This window comes from Antechinus flavipes, chromosome 4 (assembly GCF_016432865.1).
Source record: "Antechinus flavipes isolate AdamAnt ecotype Samford, QLD, Australia chromosome 4, AdamAnt_v2, whole genome shotgun sequence".
Taxonomy (NCBI): Eukaryota; Metazoa; Chordata; class Mammalia; order Dasyuromorphia; family Dasyuridae; genus Antechinus; species Antechinus flavipes.
Window position 1 is genome coordinate 298,624,341 of NC_067401.1, and position 20,992 is coordinate 298,645,332.

The 20,992-nt window shown below is 35.7% G+C and overlaps 1 pseudogene; it reads left to right on the forward strand.

Moving 5' to 3' along the window:
• LOC127561526 (uncharacterized) overlaps nt 1–20,992 on the forward strand; it is a 94,021-nt pseudogene that overhangs the window by 1,066 nt on the left and 71,963 nt on the right.

Sequence of the window (20,992 nt, forward strand, 5' to 3'; positions counted from 1 at the left end):
TTGACTAATAATAGTTATAGTACCTAATTTTAAAATCATATTAATAGCATTATTAACAATAACTGACATTTATATAATCACTTTAAGGTTTGTAATGAAGTTTAGACACATCACCTGATCTTCACAATATCTCTATTATTATATATTATCTCTCTACTATTATTTTGCTATTTTTACTATATTTTACCTACTTTAATTCCTATATTTTACTATCATTACTATTCTCTCCATTTTGTAGATAAAGAAACTGAAGTTCAAAAATTGAATTGATTTACCCTTGGTCATATAGCTAGTTAGGATCAGAGAAAAGTTGGGTGGATCAAGAAACAATGTATAGAAAGGGCATAGTTATGAATTATAATGGTAATATATGAATTATAAATATAATGTATTACTGTTAGTCACCAAATCCTGTTGATTCCATCTCCACAAGAGCTCTTGGTCTATTGGCTCTTCTCTATTGCCACTGAAATTACCCAAGCACAGCTTGTTATGAACTGGTCATGTCATTCCTGTAGTGGGGTTTTGAGCAAAGGAATGACATGACCAGATTAATGCCTAAGGGAGATATCTGGCAGTAATTTGAAGACTAGGAACAGGAATAGGTGGGAGAGTACCAATATTTGTTAAGATGCTGTAGTCATTGGTAATAAACTGTATAAATTAGGATGATTTTAGTGGGAATAGAGAGTGAATAGCCCAAGAGCTCTTGTGGAGGCGGAATCAAGAAGATGGATTTCCTTTTCTATGGTCATATGGTCATACATAACATCACAGATTTAGAGCTATATGGCACTTTTGAGACATTATATCCCAATCCCCTCATTTTGGATATAAAGAAAACAGGCCTAAGGGAATAAAATGATTTGTTCAAGTTCACATGAGTAGTGTATGACAAATGTATGATTTAAACCTAGGTCCTCTGACTGTACCTATTCCTCTTTCTACCATATCACAACATATTTACTTGTTATTTTATGAAATCTATGTGTTACCTCAGAGCTAAAATGGAAAGAATTATGCCTAGATTTATAAGGAGGGGATAAATTTGGCAAGAAAGGGTTAGAAGGAAAAGAAAGGCAGTTTTAGAGGGAAAAAAAAAAAAGATCAGTCAAGTATCTTTCATCACAAAACCTTGGACAATCATCAATGTTCTACACAAACAGAAAAACACAGGCCTCAATACATTAATCAAGATCATGTCATTCTCCTTCCTATGTATTTCCTCCACAGACCAGTTCAGTGGTAGGGGTCCTGGCACCTCTACTTACCACTACAACTTGTGTGACCTCAGACAAGTCAAAACCTCCTGGGGTCTATGTTTTCTCATTTATGAAAGGCAGTGAGTGGGATGGGTGCTAGACCCCCTTCCCAATTAACTAATCAGAGACATCTTCAGGTACAAAGAGAAGGCATTTATTTAGTGGCTGCAAGGAGAGTTACACCTGGAAGGTACCTTCCACCACTCCTGGAACCTGGCCAGCTTCCACCTTGTCAGAATTTAAAAAGCAAGAGACCCGGGCCTTTTCATTGGGTAGACTAAAAGGAAGTAACCATCCTTGACCCAGTGGTCACCAATGTTGTCTGCTCCTCACAGGTCACGTCACTTCCTGTCACTTAGGGTCTGACCTTTTAGAGATCATGTGACTTCCCAGGGTCCAAGGCCTGATCTCCCTACTCTGGGAATAAGGATCATGTGATTTAGAACTAGTCTCATAAACTTAGAAAACTTTGTCTAATCAGTCCTATTCAGAAGCAGCTGTCTTCTAAGGCACATTTCAGCTATTACTGTATGCTCCTAAATTTTGAAAGCGTGAAGTTTTATCCTGACATGAAGTACCCACTTGCTGTTCTATAAAGTATCTGTCCCTTTAAATTTCCTAATTCTGGGAAACTACATTGGTTTTGCTTGAACTTCCCCTGACTCCCTCTAAATAAATGTCTTGAATCACAAACATTGGCCTGAGAACACAGGACCCCAAGAAAAAAGAAAAGTTAAAGCTGAAAATGATTTCTCACACTTTCTTCAGAAGTTAGATTCTAACTAAATCCTTTTTAATGTAAATTTCTAGTGTCTGCTTACAAAAACTCTACCCTATCCTCTACCCCAGCTCCTTATTAACACATCTTTTTTTCTGCATTTTCTTAATGGGAAAAGGAAAGCATTATGCAAGCATTTAACTGATTCATCATCATCCTTAACAACTTTAAATAATCTTTCATGTTTTCACCTACATTCACATTTTTTAGGGAAAAAAATATTTCTCCAAGATTATGCTCTAGTAATTGGATAACTGGATTTTAGATCTCCAAACAATTTTTCCTTTCCTTTGCCTCAATCCTTCTGGGGAGAAGTGCTTTTTAGAGCAAAAAGGCTTCAAGTAAGGAATTACAATAAAACCCCAGAACACAAAGATGCTAGTGTCTGTGTGCCAATATCTGTGAGAGAAAGACAAAGAGAGGACAGAAAAATAAATGGAAAGGAAGGTTGTCTACCACATGATTGAAGGTCATTTATTATGCCGTTTCCCTTGCCCCACCCCTGACGAGTGCAAGTATCCGATACTCTTGGGTTGTCATTGAAGTGCTTCTGTGGTAGGAGAGATTGACTTGGGGCATAAGGATATGCAGAAGTCAGGGATAGGACAAAGCAGGGAGCTGGTAGTTCCCAAGATCTGTTATTGAAAGATAGGTCGTGGATCTGAAGAGCCAGAGGCAATGAATGGTGTCTGAAGTAGTAGCTAAATCAAATACTAAACTCAGTTGCTTTTCTAGCATGTGAGTAGGCCTGGGACCGGTCCAGGCCCCTGGATCCAGTTGGAGAAATCTGCCTTGTAGCAATGACCATTTCAAAGCAGGGAGGGACACCTACGTTTGGTATTTCCTTTCAAAATTTCAGTTTGAGGCTTAGATAAAATTGGCCTAAGGCAGGAAGGAACAGGGAACTACAAGTAGCTCACAATTGATTTATTCCTCTATTTTCTTGCTGGGTTACAACTGAATTGAAATCTCAAATACTTCTGGGTGCTTAGTGGTAGTTAACTACAGTACATTTCTAACCTACCTTAGAACTGACAATCCTTATCTCAGAGGTGAAAGGAAATCAGAAGGATGGACATGTCTGACTCTCTATTCCCCATTCCAACCAATGGCAAGCAGCCAAATAATACATTAGGTTAACTCTTTATCGGCCAATCAAGGTCAAAATATATTCTGTTGACTGGCGCTTTAACACATCAGATAAATTCTGTTAGACGCCATTATTGTTTCAAAGCAGAAGAAAACTGGGGAAGGAATTGTTTAGCAAATATATTTCGTTTTCTTCTCAGATGAGGAGAAAGTTTATGAAAATAAATACACCAAATATACAATGGCTAATAATGGTATCAAAATTGCACTTCAGAAAATCTTGGCAGAAATAAAGATCATATGGCATGTACCAGAGTAACTTTCCTGTCACTTAATTGATTGGATGCACGATAAAGACAGGTTATTTCTTCTTAAGCATTATGCTAAAGAATGAGATTACAAATAAATTGGAAGAGCATAGGATACTTTACCTCTCAGACCTGTAGAAAAGGAAGGAATTTATGACCAAAGAACTAGAGATCATTATGTAATGCTGAAGAAACTGAGCAAGACAAGAGATTAGAGACCAATTCAATAGGTCATTAAATGGAGAGAAATACTGGGACCAATGGATCCATGGTTGATCCCAGGGCTAGACGAGACTATCATCTCAAAGTGGGTCTAGCCCTGAGTAGGGACAACAGCTTTTTATAGGACAACAAGAACAATGACATAGTGGGGGAGGCACCAAGATGGGGATAACCTAATGGTGGGGGAGGTTACTGATACTCTAATGACATCTAAAATGGATAAACCTTTATCTTGTCAAACATTAAAAAGGAATGTCTATAACTTAAAGATATAAAACCTTTTTCTCAAACATTAAGAGGGAAAGGTTATAACCTAAGGCAGAATAACTAAATAGGACAATTGGAGACACTGGGTCACAACATTAAAAAGGGAACTTTGGCATAACAATTATTGATTACAAAATAGAAAATTTTGATTATATCAAATTGAAAAGTTTTTGTACAAGCATTATGCTTAGAAACTCTAGTAGCTATCACCTAGTGAATAGATGGTGATGTTTAAGCTTATATATATAGCCTCTAAGACTTGACAATCTCTAAATGCATTTAATTGGGAGAAATGAAATGAAGCATACAACCAACTCTGTGTGTATATGTATGTTTATGTGTCTATATACATTCATACATTTTATAGATAGATACAGATCTGTGGTTCCATTGATTTAATGGACTTCTAATTACAAAACTCCCTCTACAAGTGCAGTAATTCTATAATTGATAGCATTAGAGAATGCGGAGGAAGGAGAAACAACAATGCTGGCAGTACCATTGGCTGTTCCAGAAATGCTTCTAAAACACTCAACTGGATCTTTTGAAATTCACAACATCTTCTTTACTTGAAGAAAGGAGGGAGGAGTCCTAAACTCCTTTTCCTTCCTCCCTTTCTTCCCCAACCTATTCCCTCTCATAGGCTTTACTAGAATGTATCTGTTCTCCATGAAAACTAGATATCTAAAAGTCTGGGTTCTTAACTGTCTTGATTGACATTTATAAAAGACCCACAGAATATGACCCATTTTCTTCAGGCAATACTAACATACTTCCTGAGAAGCTTCATTGAATATCCAAATCTAGTGACTTTCAAGAACTTCTCACACCTTCTTTCAGATTGTCTAATGTCCTTGATTATTGATTTTTGGATGATCGATGAATTCAATAAAGATTTCCATACTTTTTTTACACTCAGTTCATACCTCTCCTTGAATAACTGATTTACAAGAAGTATTCTCCCTTGATAAAAGAGATGAAATCTTGTTAATTATTCTAAATTGGGTGAAATGAAGAACTCTGCTCCACATCCTAATCTTACACTTGAGTATGCACATCTGTTATATAAAAATGCAAATAATGAGCATTCAAACAGTATATCATTAACTGTACATTACATATACATATGCATGTATACATATAAGTGTGTATATATGAAGGGACTTTTAATACCCTTTAGGCAAACTCCCTTTTTTTATATAGAGTAGGGGATGAGAGGGAGGGTTGCTTTTAGCATTTCTCATGAAATTAAGTATTAATGTTTTGGCTCCATGAGGAAAGATGCATGTGTACTTTCTCTCCTTCCTTCCTTTTCTGATTCTCTCTTTCTCTGTGTGTCTATTTCTCTCCCTCTCTCCCTCCCTCCTTTCCTTCCTTCCACCCTACCCCTCTGTTTCTCTTTCTCCTTCTCTCTCTCTCTTCCTCTCTCCCTTCCTCCCTCTTTGTCCCTCTCTCCCTCTTTCCTCTCTCTTCTTCTCTCCCTCTCTCCCCTTTCCCCCCCTTTCTCTCTCTCTCTCTCCCCCCACATTAGGAAACAAAGAAAAGCAGTTTCAAGGATTCTAAAGAGCCCAGCACAAAACTATATCAGGCTTAATAGAAATTTTATGAGTAACTCATGAGAGGGAAAAAAGTTTTCTAGGAACTATACTTTTGCTGCATGTGCTTAAGAAGAAATAACCTGTCTTCATAGTGCATTCAACCAATTAAGTGACAGGAAAGTTAATTTGGCAATAGTTTAATCTCTCCTATGCCATATGATATTTGTTTCTGCCAAGATTTTCTGGAATGCAGTTTGGTATCTTTATAGAATATCATTATTAGCTAATGTATATTTGATGTATTTATTTTCATAAACTTTTCCCCTCCTCATCCAAGAAGAAAATTAAATATATTTGCTAAATAATTTTCCCCCAATTTTTTTCTGCTTTGAAACAATAATGACTTCTAATAGAATTCACCTGAAATTGTGTGTATGTTTTCATGTATGTATATAACCAAATGTAAAGAATTGTTTAGTGTGTACATTGCAAACTCTGAGGAGAGAATCAGAATGATTAGGAACACTTCAGAATGAAGAATGAATGGATTTGTTCTGATAAAGATTTATCAAAGAAGTGAGTTTTGAAGCTTTTAAACAAAGGAAGAAGTCTGCTTTATTAGAAAGGGGAAGGAAATGAGAAAAAAGAATAAGTATTCCTTGAGAGAAGTAATTCATTTGTATTCCTACTCTGTCTTAATCAATATTAATCAATTTGATAGAGTCATATCAAAATTCAGTATAAAAGGCTCAAGGGCCATGAGCTGTAGATTCTAAAGTTCACTTGCTCAACTATGGGAAGTTAATTAAAGGCTCTCTACTCTTGTTTTGCCTTGGCATGGTGACCAAATCCAGTATGGTAGATGTCACAACTACAAAGTTAATATCCCAAAATATTTTTGTACCTCTGGTTCAATCACTTGTTCACTAGGAGAAGATGATCATCTTATAACCATTTGGTCATTGACTGGGATAGTTTATACCATTTCCTCCTGTTCAAATTAAGGAGAAGCCAGTATAGATATATTCGTTGCTTTACCCTTCACATTGTCATGTGTATCAATCACTGGAATTATTCTGTATTTGACATAGGTTTTCCAAAATGACTAGACATCTATTCCTATAAAAAAAAAGGCAAGAGGAGGCATCTCAGATCATGAGATCCACTTCATTAGAGCAGTTCTTGAAACCTTTAATAAAGTTCCATTGACAGCCCTCTTTGTAGTGGCCAGAAACTGGAAACTTGAGTGGATGCCCATCAGTTGGAGAATGGCTGAATAAATTGTAGCATGTGAATGTTATGGAATATTATTGTTTGGTAAGAAATGGCCAACAGGATGATTTCAGAAAGGCCTGGAGAGACTTACATGCACTGATGCAAAGTGAAATGAGCAGAACCAGAAGATCATTATACACGGCAACAACAAAATTATACAATGATCAATTCTGATAGATGTGGCTCTCTTCAATAATGAGATGATTCAGACCAGCTCCAATTGTCCAGTGATGAAGAGAGACATCCAGAGAAAGGACTGTGGGAATAGAATGTGAAACACAATATAGCATTCTCCCTCTGTTATTTGCTTGCATTTTGTTTTCTTTCTCAGTTTTTCTTTCTTCCTTCTTGATCTGAATTTTCTTGTATAGCAAGATAACTGTATAAATATGTATACATCTATTGAATTTGACATGTATTTTAGCATATTTAACATGTATTGGACTATCTGCCAGCTAAGGGAGGGCATGAGGGGAAGGAAGGAAAAATTTGGAACAAAAAGTTTTGCAAAGGTCATGTTGGAAAAATTACCCATGCATAGATTTTATAAATAAAGAGCTTTAATTTAAAAAAAAAATTGTGTGCAAACATAACTAATGCAGACAAGATCAGAAGGGAAGCAATAAATTGGGAAATCACTTTTACAATAAAAAAAGTAAATAAAGTTCCATTGACTCAGAACTCTGCTTCAGTCTGTTTTATTGTAGGTGGAATAATTTTAATATCCACATTCTATAATACCTATGGGCCAGGCACTGTACTAAGCACTTTAAAAAATATGATTTCATTTTTTTTATAATAACCTTTCAGAGTAGGTGCCCTTATTATTTTCCAGGTTCTCTAACTCCAAATCTAATGTTCCTTCCGCAGTCCCAGTGAATAATGGGGGATAGACATGGACTGAAACTGTGGGAATGGGGAGGACATAGTGATATTGATTGACTGAAAGGAAAATCTCTGACTGATTCTGTGATATGAGGTGGGGAAGAGGGAGAAAGAAAAGTTTTAAAATGGTTGAGCCTTAGGGAAGCAGAATGGCCCCATGGATAACAATGGAAACATTCAGAGATGGTGAGGTTTTGTGGCCAGGGAAAGGAAAGACAATGAGCTGTTTCAGAAGCTTTTCTAAATGGCAATTAAAGCACACATGATTTCAAAGCCAGCCAGAAAACTAAGTGACACTAAGTATAATCAGTTCCAAACTCCTGCTGGCAAAAAAAAAAAAAAAGGTTATGCAATCACTAGAACCAAAGTTAAAAAAAAAAAAAACAACTGCGTTTGAGTTCTAATTTCTCTGCTTACTGACTAGATGACTTTGGGCAAGTAATTCTACCTCTCTGGAGCTGTTTCCTCATCTACAGCAAGCATGAAACAAATCTTTTATATATCTCTTAAACCACTAATTATGGATTATAGTTTTTTTGTTTATGTGTCATCTTCCTGCTTCTAGTAATTAGTGAGCCATGTAAGAACAGGGACTGTTTTTTACTCAGGGTTTTATCTTCCCTCAGCACTTAGCACAGTATGTGATAGGTCCTTACAGTTAGGGTTAGGATAAGAAACCATCCTTTGATGAAATACTTGCATTAGCTATTTATTGGAAAATAGCTGGTGGTACAATGGATAGAATGCTGAACCTAGAGTCCCTAAGACCTGAATTCAAAGCTAGCCTCAATTACTCATTAACTATACAGTTTGAGCAAATCACTTAGTTTCTGTCTGCCTCAATTTTCTCATCTGTAAAATAGGAATTATAATAGCACATATCTCCCATGGTTATTATGAATATAATATAAGATAATATTTGTAAAATCTTTTGAAAACCTTAAAGTACTATATAAATGTTTATTATTGTTATTAACTAGACTAATTGAAGAGCAAATGAAATCATGAATCTAATGTCTTGCATAAATCTTAAAGTCCTGGAGATGACTAGTACTGATTTAAGAATACTGTGCTGTTTTAAGATCATTAAAATTTTCACCCTATTTGTAAAACGCCCAGAAAAGATCTGTAAAGGAAATCTAGTTAATCACTGACCTACGTCTCTTTTAAAAGAACATATCTATTTCAGATATTATCAAAAGGGTCTTTTATTTCTCCCCAAGCAGGAGAAAATAGCAGAGGAGCAAAATTTTGATGACATTATTGAAAGGACAAAATGTTCTATGCAGTATCATCACTCTAGCCACCTGTCCTGCTTAGCAAATCTCCAAGCCAGGAGGCAAATCCCTTTCCAGATAATAAATTAAAATTTTCCTTTGCTCATCATTTAATTTTCTCATGTCACCAATTTTTTTTCTTTTTCTTTCTTTTTTCTGATTTCTGGTTTATTATCTTAAGACATATTATGGTTTTAAAAGTAAGCCAAATTATCCACTGAAATATTTAATTCAGGTTAATTTGTATGTTGGTTGCAGGTTGGAGACTGGAGTTAGGGACAGAGAATGGACAATGTAAACTTCAATGAACTTCTATTAACTGATTCTTCTGCCACTTATTAGATGTTGACAATATTGTTACCATTTGATTAAATGATGCATTTCAAGATTATAAAAAGCCTTCTGATTCATCACCTAATTTTTAAAAATTAAGATGAGCTGGATTAATTTTTTATTCCCCAATGAGGCTGATATTAGAGAATACTACACATCAAAATAAAGAATTAATAAGGAGAATATACGTTTATTGAGGGAAGGGATACTTTCATTTCTTTCTTGGTATCCCCAGTACCTAAAGTATAATATCTCACTCATACACTAAATAAACACTATTGAATTAGATTGAATTTAATAAAGAACCTTATGTAGCACTTTATAGTTTTAGTCATAACAATATCTCAAAGTACACACTGTTTTTCCCATTTTTCAGATGAGATAACTGAGATTCTGAAATGTTAAGTGACTCTAAATCTCAAGTGATATTTAAGTGGCATTGTGTTCAAACAGATTTCTGAGGTTAGGTTCAAACCTATCTCATCTTTATATAGTTTTTTACTGATTATGAATGTCTTTTCTCATAATCCCTTGAGGTAGTAACAAGTATTTCTATCTCTTTTACAAGAGAGAAAACTGAGATAAAGAGTGACAATATAGTTTCAGAGTTGTGAATCATACTATGCCTTCTGCTTCCAAGTCTAGTTTTTTACTCCATTATTGATCAGAGAAATACAAATTAAGACAACTCTGAGGTACCACTACACACCTCTCAGATTGGCTAAAATGACAGGAAAAGATAGTGACGAATGTTGGTGAGGATGTGGGAAAACTGGGACACTAATCACATTGTTGGTAAAGTTGTGAAATAATCTGGAGAGCAATTTGGAACTATGCCCAAGGGCTCTCAAATTGTGCATACCCTTTGATGCAGCAGCGTCACTACTGGGTCTGTATCCCAAAGAGATCATAAAAAAGGGAGAAGGATCACATGTGCAAAAATGTTTGTAGCAGCCCGTTTTTTAGTGGCAAAGAACTGGAAACCGAATGGATGTTCATCGGTTGGAGGATAGATGAATAAGTTACGGTATATGAATGTAATGGAATATTATTGTTCTATGAGAAATGACCAACAGGATAATTTCAGAGAGGCCTAGAGAGACTTACATGAACTTATACTAAGTGAAATGAGTAGAACTGGGAGAACTTTGTATACAGCTACAAGATTATGTGATGATCAGCTGGGATGGACTTTGTTCTTTTCAACAATGAGGTGATTCAGGCTAATTCCCATAGACTTGTGATGAAAAGTGAAATCCATATCCAGAGAGTGGACTGTGGGTATTGAATGTGGATCACACATTGTATTTTCACCTATTTTGTTGTTTGCTTGCTTGTTGCTTTTTCTCTCATTTTTCCCCCCATTTGATCTGATTTTTCTTGTGCAGCATGATAAATGTGGAAATATATTTTGAAGAATTGCAGTATTTAACGTGTTTGCTGTTTAGAGGAGGGCAGAAGTGGGGAGGGAAGGAGAAAAAAAATGAAACACAAAGTTTTGTGAAAGGGTGAATGTCAAAAACTATCTTGTGGGAGAGATAAAAAAAAATTTAAAAAGTAGTGAACATAGAGAAAAATGTTCGAAATCACTATTGATTAGATTAATGCAAATTAAAACAACTCTGAGGTACCACTACACACCTCTCAGATTGGCAAAGGGATAATGATAAATGTTGGAGGGGATGTAGAAAACTAGGACACATAAGGTGTGTAGTGGCACCTTAGAGTTTTTAAATTTGCATTAATCTAATCAATAGTGATTTCGAACATTTTTTCATATAACTATAGATGGCTTTAATTTCATTATCTGAAAATTGCCTGTTAATATCCTTTGACCATTTATCAATTGGGGAATGATTTGTATTCTTATAAATTTGACAGAATTCTTTATATATTTTAGAAATGAGACTTTTATCAGAAATACTGTTTGTAAAGATTTTTCCCCAGATTTGTACTTCCTTTTTAAACTTGATTCTGTTAGTTTTGTTTGTGCAAAACCTTTGCAATTTAATGTGATCAAAGTTGTCCATTTGGCCTTTCATAATGTTCTCTAGTTCTTCTTTGGTCATAAATTCCTCTCTTCTCCAAAGCCACCATCCTTTGTAATTTTTTAAAAATTAGTTCCCTTGATATTCTTGACCTTTTGTTCTTCAAGATGAATTTTGTTATTGTATTTTCTAGCTCTATTAAAAAAACTTTTTGGCAGTTTGGTATAATTCTGAAAAAGTAGATCAATTTAGGTAGAATTGTCTTATTTATTATATTATCTTAGCCTATCCATGAGCAATTGATATTTTTTTCCACTTGTTTAGATCTGACTTTATTTGTGTGAAAAGTGTTTTCTAATTGTGTTCATATAGTTTTTGGATTTGTCTTGGCAGGTAAATCCCCAAGTATTTTATTTTGTCTACAGTAATTTAAAATGGAATTTCTTCTTCTATTTCTTGCTGATAGCTTTGTCAGTAATATATAGAAATGCTGATGATTTGTGTGGGTTTATTTTATATTATGCAACTTTGCTAAAGCTGTGACTTATTTCGAGTAGATTTTTGGGTGATTTTCTAGGATCCTCTAAGTATATCATCTGCAAAGAATGATTGTTTTATTTCTTCATTGTCTATTCTAATTCCTTTAACTTTTGTTCTTTTCTTATAGATAAAGCCAGCATTTCTAGTACAACAAATAAAATTCTTAAACTAAACATCTTTTAACCTGAATCTTACTTCCACTGTGTCAGATGGTAGTGTGAGGATGATGTATTGTATGAGAAATACTAGATTTATTAATACTAATGACAGTTGCTGTAGACATTCCTGTACAAAGTTTATCTGCTCTCTTTTTTTCATTAAGCTGCATCACTGATTTTGCATGCTTTGGCTTGGACTTGCACCGTGCTTTGGGAGCATGATTGCCACACAAATTTTAAAGACAAACAAGGAAAGTATGGAACAAATGCAGGAGGATCTCTTTTACTATTCAATGTAGAATTAACATGACCATTGAAAAGCCTGGAAGGATATCAGTTGTTCCACAAACTTTGCCACATTGCTTTCATTTTTTTTTCTCTACTATATATAATCCTAGTTGTGTTCAATTGTCAATGAAAAAGTGAAAATGTGGTTTCTAATGCAATCGTGAGAATGCTTAAAGTTGCGAAAGTTAAACTTGCAAATGTTTGAGAAAGAACTCTAATTATAAGTAAACTTCAGACAAGCCTTTGTCTAAATTGCCACAAAAATCACAAGAGCAGAGTCTGAATCAATAAAGTTTTCCTTTAGTTTGATATTCATAGTTTAATAATAAAGTGTCAGAATCATATATAGGCATGTACCTAAAATCTCAACAAAAGCTTGAGGTTTAAGAAAAATTCAAAGGCAGTACATAACTATCAGTTCAAAAGGAACTATTCTGAAGTCACAGAATTCAGTGTTATGGTATCACTAAAGATCTCCAAATTGCCAGTTCGAATGGCCTTTTTTCAATACTTCTTCTGGACTTATCTGTACTATTTGAAACTTTTGACCACTTTCTCCTCTCAGATAATTTTGCCTCCCTTTCTTTTCCTTCTTATGATATGAAATCAACCTCCAAAATGTAGGTGTACCCCAAGGTTCTGTCCTGCACATTTCTTTCTTTATATTCTTTAACCTGATGGTCTCATCAGTTCTCAATTATCAAAACAAATATTAAACAAATGACTTTTAGTTCTCTATATAAAATTCTAGTCTCTCATTTCCCATTGGATGTCATGTAAAAGAATCAAACTCAAAACATGCAAAACAGAAGTCATTATTCATTTAGCCAAATCTTCTTCATATTTTTTTTTCCTTTTTGAATTGAGACCATTACCCTTCTTGAGTCTGCCTCATATTTTCCTGGAGCACTTTGTCCTAAAATACCCTGCCTGTATAAGACTGACCTGTATACATGTTATTAATACCACTCACAAGGATGTATTAATGTGTTAGATTCAGTGTAAAGAAAAAGCTAAGGGGAAATAAAAAAAGGTCCTTGCACCCAAGGAGCTTATATTATATGGGAAGGAACAAGCAAACAACTATGTACACACAAGATAGGTATAAGGTGAATGAGAAATGATTCCATAGGATTAGAAACTTAGGAAGGCGTGAGGTTGTAAAAACTTTCATTGACAAACAGAAGTTTCTATTTCATCCTAGAAGTAAAATACAGAGTCAGTAGAGAGATCCCTCTTGTAAGATGTAAGCTCTTTTAGGGGTATGGATTATGTTATTTTAAAAATCAATATATCCCTAGCACTTAATACAGTCCCCTTATACATGGTAGGCACTAAATATTATTGAATTAAATTTTCAGCAGCCAAAAGCCTCACAGAACTGTAATAGCTTGTATTACTAATATTTCACTTGCCTTGAACTGTACCCAGGCAAGCTGAATAAGATGACCCAAGACTAACAAGGCAAACTCTTTTATTGATGTCATTTAACTCAAATACTTTTTAAATAACCTAAGTGTTTTATTCACAGGGAAAAAAAAAAAAAAACAAACAAACTATGTACAGTTATTCCCCTTCTGTCATATGAAGGTTAATAGGAAAAACATCTGCATAAAGCTCAAGAAAGCTAATTGGGAAGACCAGAATTTTAACAAGAAAACAAGGCACATACAGTATTAGCTTTCCGGTTTCTTGGCTGAAATTTCAGTTAACACCACTCCTTGTTTTTCCAGGCCAACTTTCCTGTTCTTGCCTTTTTCCTCTCTTTGAAATCTTGACTTTAAAGTTAATCAGTCCAACTGTGCACTGTTCTCAACTCTCAAATCCCTTGCCCCTTTGTCCTATCATAGCTCATTCCTTTGCAAAACTCCACCAAGGATTAATTCTATCATCTGCCTTCTCTTCCTTCTCCTTTGAAGTTTGAGGAAGTTGTATAAACATTGGCTCTATCTACTTTGGATTTATGTTATCTAATCTCACCTAGGTCTTCTCAGCTACACAGCAATCCTTTTATCCTTTATCCTTCCTACATTATGTGCTACAAACTTTCTCTTTTCTTTTCAAATCACAATATCCTCTCCCTCTCAGCAGAGGACTTCCTCTTATACTTTGATGTAAGAATTGAAGCCATAAATCTTAACTTTCTCTTCTCTTCATGATATATCTACAATCTCAACCATATTTCCCATTTTTGAATCTTAATCCAAACTCAAATCTAATCCTAATCCCATTTTCAGATTTTTTTTTAAAGAATTCTAGTTTTGAATTATCCACCTTTAAATTCAGTGAAATATATCGGCAGTTTTTTTTTTTTTAATCAGAAAGATGACCAGTTTTTCCCAGTTATTTTCTCCCAATCATTTTTGAATTGCATTCCTGATGATTTGAGGACAATGTGCTGGTCAAAATTCAATTTGTGCTGCTCCCTTAATCTCTTCTGTTTTTCCCCCCATTAAAGCAAAAGAATAGTGTCTTGAAATGTACTGCCATCTTGAAGAGGAAAAAAAGAGATCCTATTTTTGCAAGTTCAACCCTTGCAACTTCTGCCCTTGACCTGGCATATAGTAGGCGTTTAATATATATTCTTTAACTGATTGACTATTCTTTTATGTTTCTTTCTGGAGCTTGATTCTTTCAATCATCTTTCTTTCCTTAATTCTCCATCTCTCCTTTCTGATTGGCACCTTCTCTGAAGCTTATAAATGTGTCCAAATCCTCTCTATTTTAGAGAACTTTCACTTGACCTCACTATTGCCTCAGGCTATGATCCTATATCTCTTTTTGCTTTCATAGCCAAACTCCTTGGAGGGGGAAACTGTGGAATCTGTCCACCCTTTTTTACCTGCCAGTTATTTTTCAACTTCTTACATCTTGACTTCAGACTTCACCACTGCTACATTCATCAAAATCACTAATAACCTTTTTATTTCTAAGTACAAAGACCTTTTCTCAGGTTTCATATTTCTTAATCTCTCTTCTATTAAACTGGACTAGTTGAAATAGCAAGGCACCCTGAGGGTGAGATAGAAGGTAGTATATAACATGCAAGTCAAATCACGACTACTACTGTGACTCTAATGGGACAACCTAGGATCCTGATCCTAAAATCCTTGAGAATATCAGAGTCTCTTCCCAAGTTATTTATACCTTCTGAATCCAATTCTTCCTGTGCAACAAGAGAACTGTTCAGTTCTGCACACATATATTGTATCTAGCATATACTGTAACCTATTTAACATGTAAAGGACTGCTTGCCATCTGGGGGAGGGGATGAAGGGAGGGAGGGGAAAAATCGGAACAGAAGAGAGTGCAAGGGATAATGCTGTAAAAAATTACCCTGGCATGGGTTCTAATCAATAAAAAGTTATTAAAAATAAAAAAAGAGAACATCAGAGTCTCTACCAAGCCACCAGACTTATTTCTAACTTAGTCCCCAAAACTGTCACTGAGGAGAGAAATCAATAGCTTTAGAGATTATCACAGTTATTTGGTTCAGTATAATCAGAGCTAACCCTGTGTCATGAAGAAAAGTGTCAATTATGTCCAATATCATCTGGTTAAGAAAATAGGGGAGCAGCTAGTTGGTGTAGTGGATAAAGCACTAGCTCTGAAGTCAGGAGGACTCCAATTCAAATGTGACCTCAGACACTTCCTGGTTGTGTGATCCTGGGCAAGTCACTTAGCCCTAATTTCTTCAGAAAGAAAGAAAGAAAGAAAGAACAGGAAAAGGAAGTTGGAAGGATGGGAAGATGAAAGGGAAAAAAGAATAAAAAATATGAAGCAGAGAACAAAAGAACAACCTATAAGGAATCAAAGAAGATAGACATTCATGAATATAATTTCTTCTGTTATTATATATGCTCTCTTGAAATGGAAATTTATTGTTATATATTTTGAATCCTCTGATGTTTTGCTGAACATGTGACAATGTTCTGTTTTCTTTTGTTTTCCTTTTGTTTTTTTTTTTTCTATTCTGTTTTTTAAAAAATTGTATCTAGTATAATGGATAAAATTTTTTAAAATAGGAAAGTATGCGATACATTTTAGACATTTTCATTAAAAATCTTTGAAATATATTTCAGATGATGATTCTTTAAACACATAATCTGACTTATGTGGCATATTCCATTCATTATAGTAGTGAAAAATGGCACATTATTGTTTTTCTATATGAAAATAAATTAATTGAGAAAATGTCAAAAAATTTACTAGGCTGTGGTGAGATAAGAATTCAAAGAAAAACTGAGAAAAAGATCCCAAAAGCTGTGAAGTAGCATATAAGTCCAGTAGTTGTTTTTGACCATCTTAAATGGATAATCATTTTATTTGCAGAAATGAACACATTTTACTCCATCTTATTCAACTACTTGGATGATCTTTCATGGTATCATAATGCCACTGGATGACTCATGATGCTGAAAAGATTGGAGGAGGGAGAGGAGGCAGAGAAGAAAAGCTATTGGATAGGAGCCATATGTAACAGCTGCTTTGGTTGCAGTGACTCACACAAGCAGATATCCTTCACTTACCATCCTAAAACTTCTGTACCTCCTCCATCTACTTCTTTGGGCCACAAAGGAGTTATTTCTTAATTGCTCTCATTCAATGCTTTTTTTAATTAGGAAGTTTCATGAAGCACTTGCAGCCATCTTTTCCCAGGTTATCTGTATCAAGTTTACACTTAGCATGAATGAATGTTTATTGAACATTAAGTGTATGGGATAATCTGACTTTCCTTGGATTGGAGGGAAGAAAAAATTGAGAAAATAAGACCAAAGATAAAAAACTAGTGCAATCTAGAGAGAGTAACCAGTAAGTTAGTAGAGTATATTTACTGGTGACACAGGAAGTAGGCTTGTAATTAAAAAGAAATGCACCTTTCAAGCAAAACCCTTGATTTTTAATTTAAAAAAAATCAGTTGATAGTTAAGCTCTTTCTTCCTTTAACTTTCTGGAGTGACATCAAAATAAGAAACTATATCTTAATCTATTCCCATTACACTTTTGACATATCCTTCTTGGGAAAGAAGGGCTCTTCCACCTTGTTAACCCTTCTTATCAGAGTAAAGATAAACTATTAACATAAAGATCCGAACTCCTTACCTACCTTAGCAAATGTATTGTTACAGCTGAAAATGTTGAAGTTGGGAAGGGATCCTAGAAGGTTGGGGTCACAGACAAGTGTGGTGAGGTGTCTCAAAGAATTTCCAGACTTGAACCCATATCCAAGTCAAGGGGCAAAGTTTATTGTAACTGTAATGCCAAATGAAGCAGGCAAAGTTTGAAAAGAATTTAGCAAAGAACTTGGAGGAAGGAGACAAATTTATCTAGTTCTTCATGTCATTTATATGCTAATTCTATAGCCTAGAGGTAGAACTGAGGAGTGGTCCTCCAGAATCACTGACCAGCAGATCTAGGACTATCCTAAAGCCAGAAGGTTTTAGAATCATTGACAGACAAGATTGTCAGAATAATAGTATTCTAAGATTAGAAGTCTCAGGATCACCAATATATCTTCCCTAAAGTCTAAGGAAAGAAATATTATTATATTCCTAGGCCAGAAGACTTTTACAATCATTTGTTGTGCCAAAGTTCCCTTTTAATGTCCTAACCCAATTTCTCCAATTGTCCTATTTAGTTACTCTGCCTCAGGTTATAACCTTTCCCTCTTAATGTTTGAGATAAAGGTTTTACATCTTTAGGTTATAGACATGCCTTCTTAATGTTTGACAAGATAAAGGTTTATCTATTTTAGATGTCATTAGAATTTCAGTAACCTCCCTCCATTAGGTTATCCCTACCTAGGCCCCCCCATTATGTCACTGTTCTTGTTATTCTATAAAAAGCTGCTGTCCCGATACTCGGGGCTAGACCCTTTGAGATGATAGTCTTGTCCAGCCCTGGGATCAACCATGGATCCATTGGTCCCAGTATTTCTCTCCACTTAATAAACTATTGAATTGGTCTCTAATCTCTTGTCTTGCTTGGTTTCTTCAGGTTGCCAGAACAATAGTACTCCAAGGTTGGGGGGGAGGGTAGCTCGGGATCACCGATTCTAAAGCCAGAAGACTTTAGAATCATTGATAAATTGTTAGAGTAGAAGCACCCTAAGGTTAGGGGACCTTAAAATTATTGCTGCTTCCCCTAGAAGCCATATTCCATCAAAAGTGCACTGAATTTTGAATTAGAGAATCTGTTTGAATGTTGCCTTTGCTACTTTCTATTAAACTCTCTAAATTCAGTAGGTCTCAGTTTCCTCACCTGTACAAGGGGATTGAGTTGAATTGGGAGGTAGGAAAAAGGGTTCTGGCATTTGAGTCAGAGACTCTGGGTTCAAATCTTATGGGAGCTTATTACAGGAAATTATAATTTCCTAATTATAATATTAGGAAAGTTATTTTTCCTTTTTGAACCTCATTTTCCTCTATAAAGGAAGGGAAGCTGATTAGTCTTTGAGGTTCCTTCTGGTTGTAGATCTATGATTCTATGATGTTACCAATCTTTGTCCTTTCTAAGAGCATATAGACAAGCTCTTAATTAAACTTTTGTAGATGTAAAGCTGCATGTCAGAGCCCTTAAAAAGATACTGGAGCTTCTTGGGGTAAGGACTGGCTTATGTCACCAGATTTGAAAAGGAAATCTCTGGACTTTTCCCCTTCCTCTTCTCTAGTTATCTTCCCTCCCAAAGAATGTAAGCTCCTTCTTATGTAGTAAGTGGTGGAGAATCACTCTTAGTAATTTCAGTAATGGGGATTCAGTGAAAAAAAAAAAAAAAAAAAGACTTGACTTTGAGAGGTTTCAAAAACGTGCCTACAAGCTTTGGCACCACCTCCTCCTCCTCCTCCTCCTCCTCCTCTCCTCCTCCTCCTCCTCCTCCTTTTTCCTCCTCCTCCTCCTCCTCCTCTCTTCCTTTTTCCTCCTCCTTCTTCTTCTCCTTCTCTTTCTCCTCCTCTTCCCTCTTCCTCCTCCTCCTCCTCCTCCTCCTCCTTCCTCCTCCTCCTTCTCTCCTCCTCTGCCTCCTCCTCCTTTTTCCTCCTCCTCTTCCTCCTTTCTCCTCCTCCTCCTCCTCCTCCCTCCTTCTTCCTGCTTCTCCTCTTCCCTCTTCCTCCCCTTCCCTCCTCTTTCTTCTTCCTCCTCCTCCTCCTCTCTCCTCCTTCTTCCTCCTTCTCTTCCCTCCTCCTCCCCTTCCCTCCTCTTTCTCCTCTTCCTCCTCCTTCTTCTTCACTTTAAATAATAGCTTTTTTATTTTCAAAACACATGCAAAGATAGTTTTCAACATTCACCCTTGCAAAACCTTGTTCCAAAATTTTCTCCCTCTCTACTCCTTCCCCCTTCCCTAGACAGCAAGTAATCCAATATAGGTTAAACATGTACAATTCTTCTAAATATAGTTTCATATTTTTCATGCTGCACAAGAAAAATTGGATCAAAAAGGGGGAAAATGAGAAAGAAAAAAAAGCAAGCAAACAGCAACAGAAAAGGTGAAAATACTGTGTTGTGTTCCACATTCAGTCCCCATAGTCCTTTTTCTGGATGCAGATATGTAGGCACCCATTCCTGCAAGAATCCTAAGTAAAATCTTTGCAGCATTAAAACAAAACAAAACAAAACAAAAAAACTAGGTCTTGGATTGCAGGCTTTAAGGTGTCTACATGTTCAATGTGGTGGCAAAAGCCCTATGAATGCCTAACAGAAACAATTTTATAATGTTTTCTCCAACAAACCAGATCTAGAAATCTGTGTCACAGTGACAAAGCCCCTCTACCTCTGCATCCATACCACTCATACCAGTCTCTCCCTATCATTTTCACTGCTCGACTTTGTTTTTGCCAACAACAGAGCCAACTGGAAGCTCAGACTCCTTATTGCACTCAATCCCACAGACATCCAGGCAATTGCAGGGGCAACCCTCCATCTGACACAGCGTCTGATCCTGCCAGCTGTGGTATTTCAGCATGCCCTCATCACATACCTCAGCGGTAGAGTCGTGGCTTCTGGAAGACTCAGCTCAGCAGCTGCAAGATAGGACTTCACAAGCCCAACATTTCTTTCTCCCAGTTTATCTTCCTCCTGGCTCCTCTGTTCTTGTCTCTCTACAGATGGGAGCATATACGGAAACATCTTCTGGATTCCATTTTCTCTCTGTTCTCTTTTTTTGTTTGTTTTTGTGGTTCACTCATTTTCAATCATGTTTAACTCTTACTTGACCGACTTGGTTTTTTTTTGGCAAAGATACTGTAGGAATTTGCCATTTCCTTCTCCAGTTCATTTTACAGATGAAGAAACTGAGGAAAAACAGGGTGAACTTATTTGCTCATGTTTTCATGGAGTTCCAGATTTGAATTTGGGAAAATGAGTCTTCTTGACTCCATTCTGATACTCTATCTGCTGTATGACCCAGCTGTCCCTTCTATTGTTATGCCACAGTTCTCTTTTATTGTCCTGACTCAGTTTCCCTAATTATCCTGACTCAATTTCTCTAAATTATCCTGCCTCGGTCCCTAATTGTTCTGCCTCAGTTTATAATTGTTCTGCTCAATCCTGCAAAACCACTTCTCCCTCTTAATCAGAATATTTGATAAAGATAAAAGATCTTATATTTTAGAACAGTGGTTCTCAAAGTCTGGTCCAGATCAACCTCAGAATCTCTGAAATCCTTTCAGAGAGTCTACAAATTCATAATTGGTTTTTATTTTTAATGTGATCAAAATCTATAACTATAACCCACATAAATAAAAACTTTTTGGACAGATCCTCAATCATTTTTAAAAGGATAAAGATATT